General features: G+C 33.4%; 1 long non-coding RNA gene across 3 annotated transcripts; it reads left to right on the top strand.

Annotated features, from left to right (window-relative positions):
• Nucleotides 1-1,155: 1,155 nt before the first annotated feature.
• On the top strand, nt 1,156-2,663 carry LOC139112727 (uncharacterized). Of its 3 annotated transcripts, XR_011547419.1 has the most exons (4): nt 1,168-1,915; nt 1,980-2,058; nt 2,132-2,177; nt 2,254-2,499. It is a non-coding gene; the product is annotated as an uncharacterized lncRNA (long non-coding RNA). The 3 variants fall into 3 exon arrangements; XR_011547417.1 differs by adding an exon at nt 2,518-2,663 and having other exon boundaries at nt 1,156-1,915; nt 1,980-2,437; XR_011547418.1 differs by having other exon boundaries at nt 1,174-1,915; nt 2,132-2,360.
• The last annotated feature ends 6,339 nt before the right edge of the window (nt 2,664-9,002 follow it).

The following is a 9,002-nucleotide window of genomic DNA, read 5'->3' as shown; positions in this document are numbered from 1 at the left end:
ACGTGTGTTGAAATGTATGTATGTATGGGTAAGAGTAAAAGTTTAAAAATTCGTAGCTGCTAAACTAATAAAAATTAAGAAAAGATATTTAGTATACGTTAATAATTCATAGGGAAGTATGATTTAGCGTTATAAAATTTGCGTGTTAATGGTTATTAAATTTAATTTATTTATAACAATATACTATTAATGCCCACAAAGGTATAAGTCTATATGGGTTTTTTAGATGGAAAATCATAGGGCTCTTCACATCTAAGAGGATATGGCTTGATCTTTAATGGTTTAATAATTATTAAGGATTTTACGCGGCTGATGTATCAGGAGAACATGAGTGGGTAACTTTAAAAATTTATAAGTCCAAAACTAAGGCAGATTAAGAAATGGTTTATAAGGGTTTGTTATTAGTTATTTAAGGCTCTTTAGAACGTATATAACAAAAAGTAAAAATTATTAAATTTTTAATTTTATGTTGGTTGATCGAGAGTCTAAGTTCTATAAGAGAGCTCACGCGGCTAAGTCCATCGTATAGTCTGTGCGGCTAAGTCCATCGTTCATTTTCGCGGCTAAGTCCGTCTCGAAATTCATACTTAGTAATTTTTATAGATGAAAAGACAAGAGTACGCGCGGCTAAGTCCTATGCCTTTACCATTCTCGCGGCTAAGTCTTTGTACGTACATTTATATATATGGTTCGAGGACCGATTGACTCCGGGTATTATTTAAATTAATTAGGTATGCAAGGTGAGTAAAAATTATTATTAGGGTATGGTTTTAAAGGAAAAGGTTCAAGGTTTAATTTAAATTAATCAGCATATTTTTATGATTATTATTTTTAAAAATATTAAGGGTTAAACTTGTGGTCCCGGTAATTACCGTTAGACGCAGATATATATGTATGTACATTGGCACTTACTGGGACTTTTGCCTTATAACGGGTGACTTTTCCTTTAATTCTTTTTATAAATTAGGTTTTTGATTTTATATAGAAAATGTTATAATAAAAGTTATTATAGGTCTTATAGGCTTTTCAAAAAAAATTATAATTAATATTGTTTATGGTTTATTATCAAAAGTTATATATTATAAGTTATATATATATTATTATTTAATAATGGTGTGATTATTTTCATATATTCTGTTTCTATAGAGAGAGACGAATACAGCTATATAATTTTTTCTATCAGTTATATTGTTTTATATTTTATTTTATTTTTATACGATTTGATTTGTGGTTCCTTAGTTTCATAAGAGAAAAGTTGAACTGAGAGATTCAAATTCAGGAAATTTTTATATCTCGGAAACTATTACAGATACCGAAAAAATGGTATATACAAAAGTTTTTGTATTTTTAACAACAAGATTGATAGCCATCACAGTTTTTATATTTTATATATAATTTTAATTGTTTATAACAATTGATATTAAAAAATGTCTTATTATGAAACTGTTATTTTTACGTATGTTGTTACCGTAAGACAGAAGAACATGTTTCTATATATTTTTTATTTATATATCATTGTTATAAGTTTTATTTTCAATAGTTAATAATTGTTCATAAGATTTGTTAGTAGGAGTTGTCACAAAATGTCGGTTTCTTGGGTCTATATGTGTAATTGAGTGTAGTTAGAGTAAATTTAATGGGTCAGGTTATGATTGGTTGGCTCTGGACTTGACTTAAAACGGACTTATTGTAGATGTCGCTTGTGTCTCTTAAAAGATTTGTCGAGTGACTGTACTACAAGTAGTGAAATTTATGAATGCCGGTGTAGTTGGTGTAGTAGAATTATTTTTAATAATATGATTTTTGAAAAATTTTCGCCGGTGGTGAAGTTTTTACCCGTGTTAATAAAACGTCTCCTAGTCGTCGCAGGATGTGACATCTCCCTTCATGGGGAAGTTCGGCCTCCGAACTTTAAGTAAGGTTATGTTTTTGTATATATTTGTTAAAGTATTTTGTTTAATCATTTATATATGTTTCAGGATAGCAGTAGGATCAGTCGATCGCAGAGTTGAATAAAGGATTATATTATTATGGAGTTAGTATAGCTGATTTTCAATGGTATGTAATAATGATTTATTATAGCAAAGTTTTAATTGTATTTTACAAAGTCTAACTACTTTATATGTTTCAGGGTATTTAATAAAGCGTACAATGTTCCCCTTATACCAAATTACTAGGTATGTATGTTCTATATGTATGTATTTAAAGTATATAAATTTAATGTATTCTTAATTATGATATTTTCTATTCTAGGTTGAACATTTTGGAGGTGGCTCTTTGTGGAACAATTTCATTTTTCCATCACCAGTATTAGATAAGTATATAGTATTTAAATTCTATTAAGCTTGGATTAAGGTTAGGAGTTATTGTATTTATTAATGCTTTTTTTTTGTTTTATTGTAGGTTTATTAGTGGAATAGCTTGGTTGATTAATAAGGTATGTTATAAATGTATAGCAGTTATATAAATGTTATTTTTATTTACTTTATAATATATATATATTTCTATCTATTTTAGTATATCCCATCACCAAGATGAACGCATACGCTGCTACTACTACTACAACTATAACAACTTTTTAATGTTATATTAGTGATAATGTATATATAATACTATAAAATACATTTGTTTTTATAATATAAGCGTGTTTAATTAATATAATAAGCCTTGGCCAGTTAATTGACCATTTGTAATATTGTTATATAAAGATAGGTTTTTTTTTTATATTATATGGTGTTATATATTTTTTTTTTTTTAGGATTAATAGCATATACTTATAATTAAGGATTAATAGGTTTTATAATTCTCATACGTTTGTAATTGTATTTTAAGTTGGAACATTTTGTTGTGAAATGATTAAGTCGCAAATCAAATGATAAATCATTCGTTCGATTCCGTAATAATGTTGAATTACATAAGTACGACAAGTGTAACAATCGATCGCTCGTCGCGTTTGAATAATCAATCGGTAGCATCTACCACAGTGCATAGTAGTATGTTGTAAATTTCGTGAGATTGCATGAAATTGTCGGAAAGTTGTGTTTGGTCTGTCAGGAGCGCAAAATATATGCTCTGCAGTAGCGCACTGCGGGCACATCACCATATAATTTTCGACTTGTATATACCAAGCCGAATGACAGACTAAATTGTATGCCGGCATCGCGTTAAAATGTAAATAATCTCTATAATACGGGGGTACCTGCACGTGCGTCGGCTGTGGCAGTGGCGGGGATCCCTGAGGAACTCTTGTGGTGTGATCCCGGTCCCTCACATGCTCCATATAGGTTGGCCTGTCGTTTATGTAATCGTCCCGAGGGGAGTCCGGTGCCCGCGTTGTCTGCGTAGCAATCGATGGTTCCGGGGATGGTTCCCTCGGTCGCACCGGGGACGCTATCCCAACAGGGCGCATCGCGATGTATCCCTCGTTGTCATAGTTTGTCTGCGTGCTCACATTGTCTTCCTGTTCCGTATCCGGAAGCCTCCTTATCTCATCGAGTATTTCTCGAATGAGCTCTGGTGTCCGGGATCGTTGCACTACCGGTTCTTCGTACTGATAAGCACTTGGGGCGTCAGGCTGTCTGGCCGGTGAATGAAATACGTACGGGTCCGTTGGCCCGACGTCTGATTCTTGATGCGATGACATAATGGGTTGATTCCTGGGTCGGATACTTCTTCGGATCCTATCCGTTATTCTTCTCCAGTGTCGGCTCGCTTCTTGGCGATTCATATAAAAATTTCCTAAAAGTGACGGAACCAAAGGATTAGTCTTAATTTTAAATCTTATTTGCTTCAGTCACTTACTGCTTCCGGTAAAATAAAATATATATATTTTTTTTTATTTATAACTTTGATTCGACCGTCGTGGCTTCAGCACTCTTTTGGTTCGACTGTTCCTGGGGGATCTCAGGGTTTAGGTTTATATAGCTAGCTGCGGGGTGTGGTGTCGGTCTTTCAGTTCTTCCCCTGCGGCAAAATTCTAGGAAAAGACGGTTCAGGGTCTTGCCCACACATGGGGTCCGACAGGTCAAGGAGAAGATAAAGATTATGATTCCTAGTACTCCAATGCTGCAGGCGACGGTGCTGTAGGCAGTAGTTTTCCATTCTTGAATTTTTCTTTCTCTAAGTTGTTGAGCTTTTTGAATAATATCATTAAGCGTTGCTTCTATATTGCTATGATCTGACACCCATATTTCATCTGTAGTTTCCGTTAAATTAATATTAAATTTTTCACGCGTTGGTTCATACAATTGCAGAATGCTGAGGTTGCTAGATGGTGTGTAATGATGTAGAAATTTAGTTGCTTGAGTAGACGGGTGACTCATCGTGGCGGTTTTTGCTTTAATTTTGCAACCTGGTTGTATTGTTATTGTTCCACAGTTTTCAATAATTGCATGGTCTCTAAAACCGGCGCATTCAATTCGTATTTCTTCTTCTCCCTTGGCACTAAAAATCCAATTTCCTGGAGTATCAAGAACTTTCCAGTATGTCTCTTGTAATTCCTGCAATATTATGTTACATTGATTTAATATTAATTTTCTATTAAGCATCAAGTTGATGTTGCAGCTGGGCGTCTGTCTTATCTTTCTTAAAGGAGATGTAGCGGGGCATATTAAAGTAGAACTCGTGGTTGAACATTTTTCCAAGTCTTCTTTTTCTAACTCATAGTAGCTATCAGAGTCTTCGTTTATTGCAATATATTCTGTATTCGGTTTTATTGTAGCATATTTGTCTCCATCCAGATTTTGTTTTGCCGGTAATGGTACGGCTTTATATAATTTATATTTCCCTGGGCTTATTAATGGTATATGTAATGCGTAGATTAATCGGTTTTTAATATATGCAATTTGTAAATTTGATATTTTAATTAATCGATCCATTCCTTCTTCATTTATTGCTACGGGAAATTCTTCGTGTGGAACTCGTTCCCTGATTGCCTTAGAATTTTGTATTAATTGTTGTGGAGGTATTATTCGAGGATGTATTAATCCTTGTTTTCCAAAAAGTATTCCATCAATAAGAGTATTTATATTTAATTCATGTTCTAAAATTGCGTCATTAATATTTACAACTGCTTGATGAAAATATTCATTAATTTCAATTTTTGCATATTCATTTGTAAGATTTAATATTCTTTCACTTATGCGGCGGTTCATCGCAATCATTTGTTGTTTAATTTTCGAAGTCACGTTCTGTAATTCTCCGAACCTCGTCTTGATTGCTATCGTTTGGTTTATGAATAGGGCAGCAAGATCATCAGTTTTACTTTCTATATGTTTCAATGCTTCATTTATATGATTGGCATCTTCCAACGTCATTGTGCCAAATAATATTTTACTAATTTCTCCAATAAATTCTAACGGAGCTCTTCGCGATCTTGATTTCTTTAACAGTTCGCCTATGCGATTTTGATATTGTCTTACTTTATCTAGTTTTGCTTCGGCTAGCAGCAATGATTTCTGGGATTGGCATATTTTTGAAATGTTATTACATTGCCAAATAACCATTTTTAATTCTCTCTGGAGTCCTATAGCTGCATCAGCGATTCCGTTTAGATCAATGTATGTGATCATTTTCCAAGAAGTTTCGTAGGTACGCAAGTCGCCGATGGATTCGTAGAACACTCCAGGGTTATCCTTGAGAGTCGTTATCATGTATCTTTCCTGCGTCATCCCAGACCTGTAATGCGAGCTAGTTTAATTCTGTCCATATGTACTGTCTTGGTTTGATTTCGTTTAGTTAATATTTTAATATTATTGTTTGGTAGTATTTCTATAACTTCAAATGGTCCTTGATATTCATCATCAAATTTACCTCTCTTTTTCCTCTTAATAAATATACAAAATTTCCTACTTGATAATTTTGTATTTTCTTTTCTTTTATTCTTTTATCATAGTAATGTTTGTATCGTGTTTTTGCGTTTCCTAGATTTTGTATTGCAAGCTGTCTCAAGTCACTTAGTTTGTCAATTAATTCAGCTATGTAATCATTATATGTTTCTAGTGTGTCATCTGTTTTAAATTCAGATGGTAGTCGTGCATTCCTGCCGTACACTAATTCATAAGGAGTAAATTTAGTTCCTTCATGCACACTTGTATTGTAAGAAAACATTGCATGTTCAAGCCAGTTATCCCAATCTTTTTCATTAGCAATATAATGTTTTAAATATTCTACTAAGACATGATGACTTCGTTCCAACGAGCCATTTGATTGAGGGTGAAAGGCTGTTGTACAATATTGTTTAATCCTGAAATATTTTGCAAATTGTTTCATCATGGAGCTAGTGAAATTTGATCCTTGATCCGTCAAAATAGCTTTAGGGCTTCCAAATTGGCAGATAAATCTTCGAGTAAATGCCTTTGCAATTTCTTCTGAGTTTGTTAAGATGAGTGGTACAGCAAGAGAATATTTTGTTAATTGATCTTGAATTGTTAGAATAAATTCATTTCCATTATCAGTTATGGGTAATGGTCCTACTATATCCATAGCTACTTTATCAAAAGCGTTCATTGGTGTGTCGGTAATTACCATAGGCTGCTTATTCTTTACCCGCACCAATTTCTTTTTCTGGCAGCTGTTACATGATTGAATAAAGTTCTCTACTTGTGTCTTCATATTATCCCAATAATATTTATGACGAATACGTGAGACTGTTTTTGCAATTCCCTTGTGTCCTCCAACGCTTGATTCATGTGATTCTCGTATAATTCGTAATCTATCTTTGATTTCTGGTACACATATTTGTCCTTTATATACCGTAATTTGAATTTCTGTATTTAAAAATGTTAATCTTATAATGTTACGAATTTTAAACCATGGGATATTTAAGCTGCTTTGGCTTTGAGATATTGCTGCGTAAAGAACATTTTGCGCTAGCATTATACTTCTCAATTCTTTAAATCCGTTATTTATATCTCTTTCTTTAATGTCGTTGTTTAATTCATCTTTCACTATGATGCCAAAAGTCTTTCGATTACTTTTTTGTTGTGTTAAGACGTGTCCGAGAACGCCTTTAAAATTATTTGGTTTATAACATATTTTTCTTTTAATTAATTCTTGTCCTATTTCGTCTATTGGGTTTCCTCTTGTGTCCATGAAATAAATTATGTTATTATTTTTCATCCAAATGTGGTCACGTGAATCCAAAAGATTAACAAACACTGGTACATTTTCTGTAATTCTTGGTTTTTATTTTCTTTAATAGCTTTTCTAACAGGTTTCTTATTTGAATATTTTTTCTTAGACTGTTTCTTAATTTTGATTTTATCTGGGATAGGTTTTGTTGTTTTGCTAACGTTCTTGTTTTCAAGATTTATGGGTTTGGTTTTAGCTTGATAAAACGGTGGCGAAAATATTTTTTCCATTTCTGAACTGCTGCTGGTTTTGTCGGTTGGTGCTTTTATATTACGGTAATTAAATCGTTGCGGCTCCATATCATAGTCCATGTTCTCTTCTACACTTATTTCCATTGCTTCTAGTTCTTTTTTATTAAGCGGAATATTTTCTTCTATTACATTAATGTTATCTATGTCATCTGGCATTTTTTGGATTTTATTTTTAAAATCAATTGATTTTGGTAATGTTCTTTTTAAAGTTGGTGGTTCATGTACATCTGCTTGTACTTGAATATTTGTTTGGACTTGAAAACTATCGCTGGAATCCATTTCCATAGGAATTTGTGTAATTTCATCGAGATTCAAATTTTTATTGTTGATCCGTTTTTTAGGGACACCCGTTGTATAGTCTTCCTTCCTTTTGAGCTTCTTGTGATCGACGCTAGGGGCGGTGTAAACTTCTACTTCAAGTGATGTGGCGCTGTGATCATCTTGACCACGCCCTAAAGGTGCATTCACGGGTGTGGCACTTTCTTTAGGACTGTCGCAACTTTTATTTTCTTCTCCCGAGCTTGAATTTTTAATAATTTTTTTATGTTTCTTACGTTTCCGTTTTCTGCGTAAAGCATAATCAGATGAGCTACTAACATGTTTTCTCTTTTCTCCCTTTAGACAGTTTTTTGAATCGTCAGTTTCATCGTCGGTGTCGTAATAATAAGATTCTGTATCGTCGTCGCTACTGTCCCAAGCTTTTAGAAATTTATCTTTTACAGATTGTTCTTTTCTACTGTCACTGTCATCATATGGAGTTAATTCATGTGGTCTAAGTTTTTGATGAGGAGCAGGATTTCCTGAATCGCTGGTTTCTCGTGCTCTTTTTAAAGTAGGATGCGTTATTTTTTGTTTCTTGTGTTCTTGCTCAATTGACTTTTCGCTAGAAGATGATAATGCTCGTTTGGCACGTAGCGGATAAACTTTTTGTTCTAATTCGACAGGATTTCGAGACAATGCGTCAGCGTTTTTGTTTTTCTTACCAGGTTTATATTTTATTTGATACTCATACTCGGCTAACTTGAGTCTCCATCGCATAAGTCGTGAAGTTGGATCAGATATGGAATTTAACCATTCCAAGGGTTTGTGATCCATTACTAAAGTAAATTTGCGACCGTAAATATATGGACGAAAATGTTTTACAGCGTATACAAGAGCTAATAATTCTCTTTCAGTAGGAGAGTATCTAGTTTCCGCGTCATTTAACACTCGCGATGCGTATGCTATCGGGAGGTCGTTTCCTATTTTTCCTTGACTTAATATTGCTCCAATTGCAAATCCTGAAGCATCTGTCGTTATGACAAAAGGTTCGTCAAAATTCGGATACTGTAGTATTGGCTCTGAACATAAAGCATTGCGTAGTACGTCAAATGCGTTTTGCTGTTGCTCTTTCCATTCAAAGGCTATAGTTTGCTTTGTCAAGTCTGACAAAGGTTTAGCGATCTTAGAAAAGTTTTCGATAAATCGTCGATAGTATCCGGCAAGTCCAAGAAACTGTTTAATATTTTTTCTTGTTTTTGGTATAGGAAAATTTTTACAGCATCAATTTTTTGGATCTGGTCGTACTCCATTTTCTGTGATTATATGCCCAAGATAAGCGACTTCTCTTTTTAGAAATTC

Source organism: Cardiocondyla obscurior, unplaced genomic scaffold (genome assembly GCF_019399895.1).
Source record: "Cardiocondyla obscurior isolate alpha-2009 unplaced genomic scaffold, Cobs3.1 scaffold1_7361187_7686053, whole genome shotgun sequence".
Classification (NCBI taxonomy): domain Eukaryota; kingdom Metazoa; phylum Arthropoda; class Insecta; order Hymenoptera; family Formicidae; genus Cardiocondyla; species Cardiocondyla obscurior.
The sequence above is the reverse complement of the archived record's forward strand: the minus strand, read 5'-3'. Positions and strand labels throughout refer to the sequence as shown.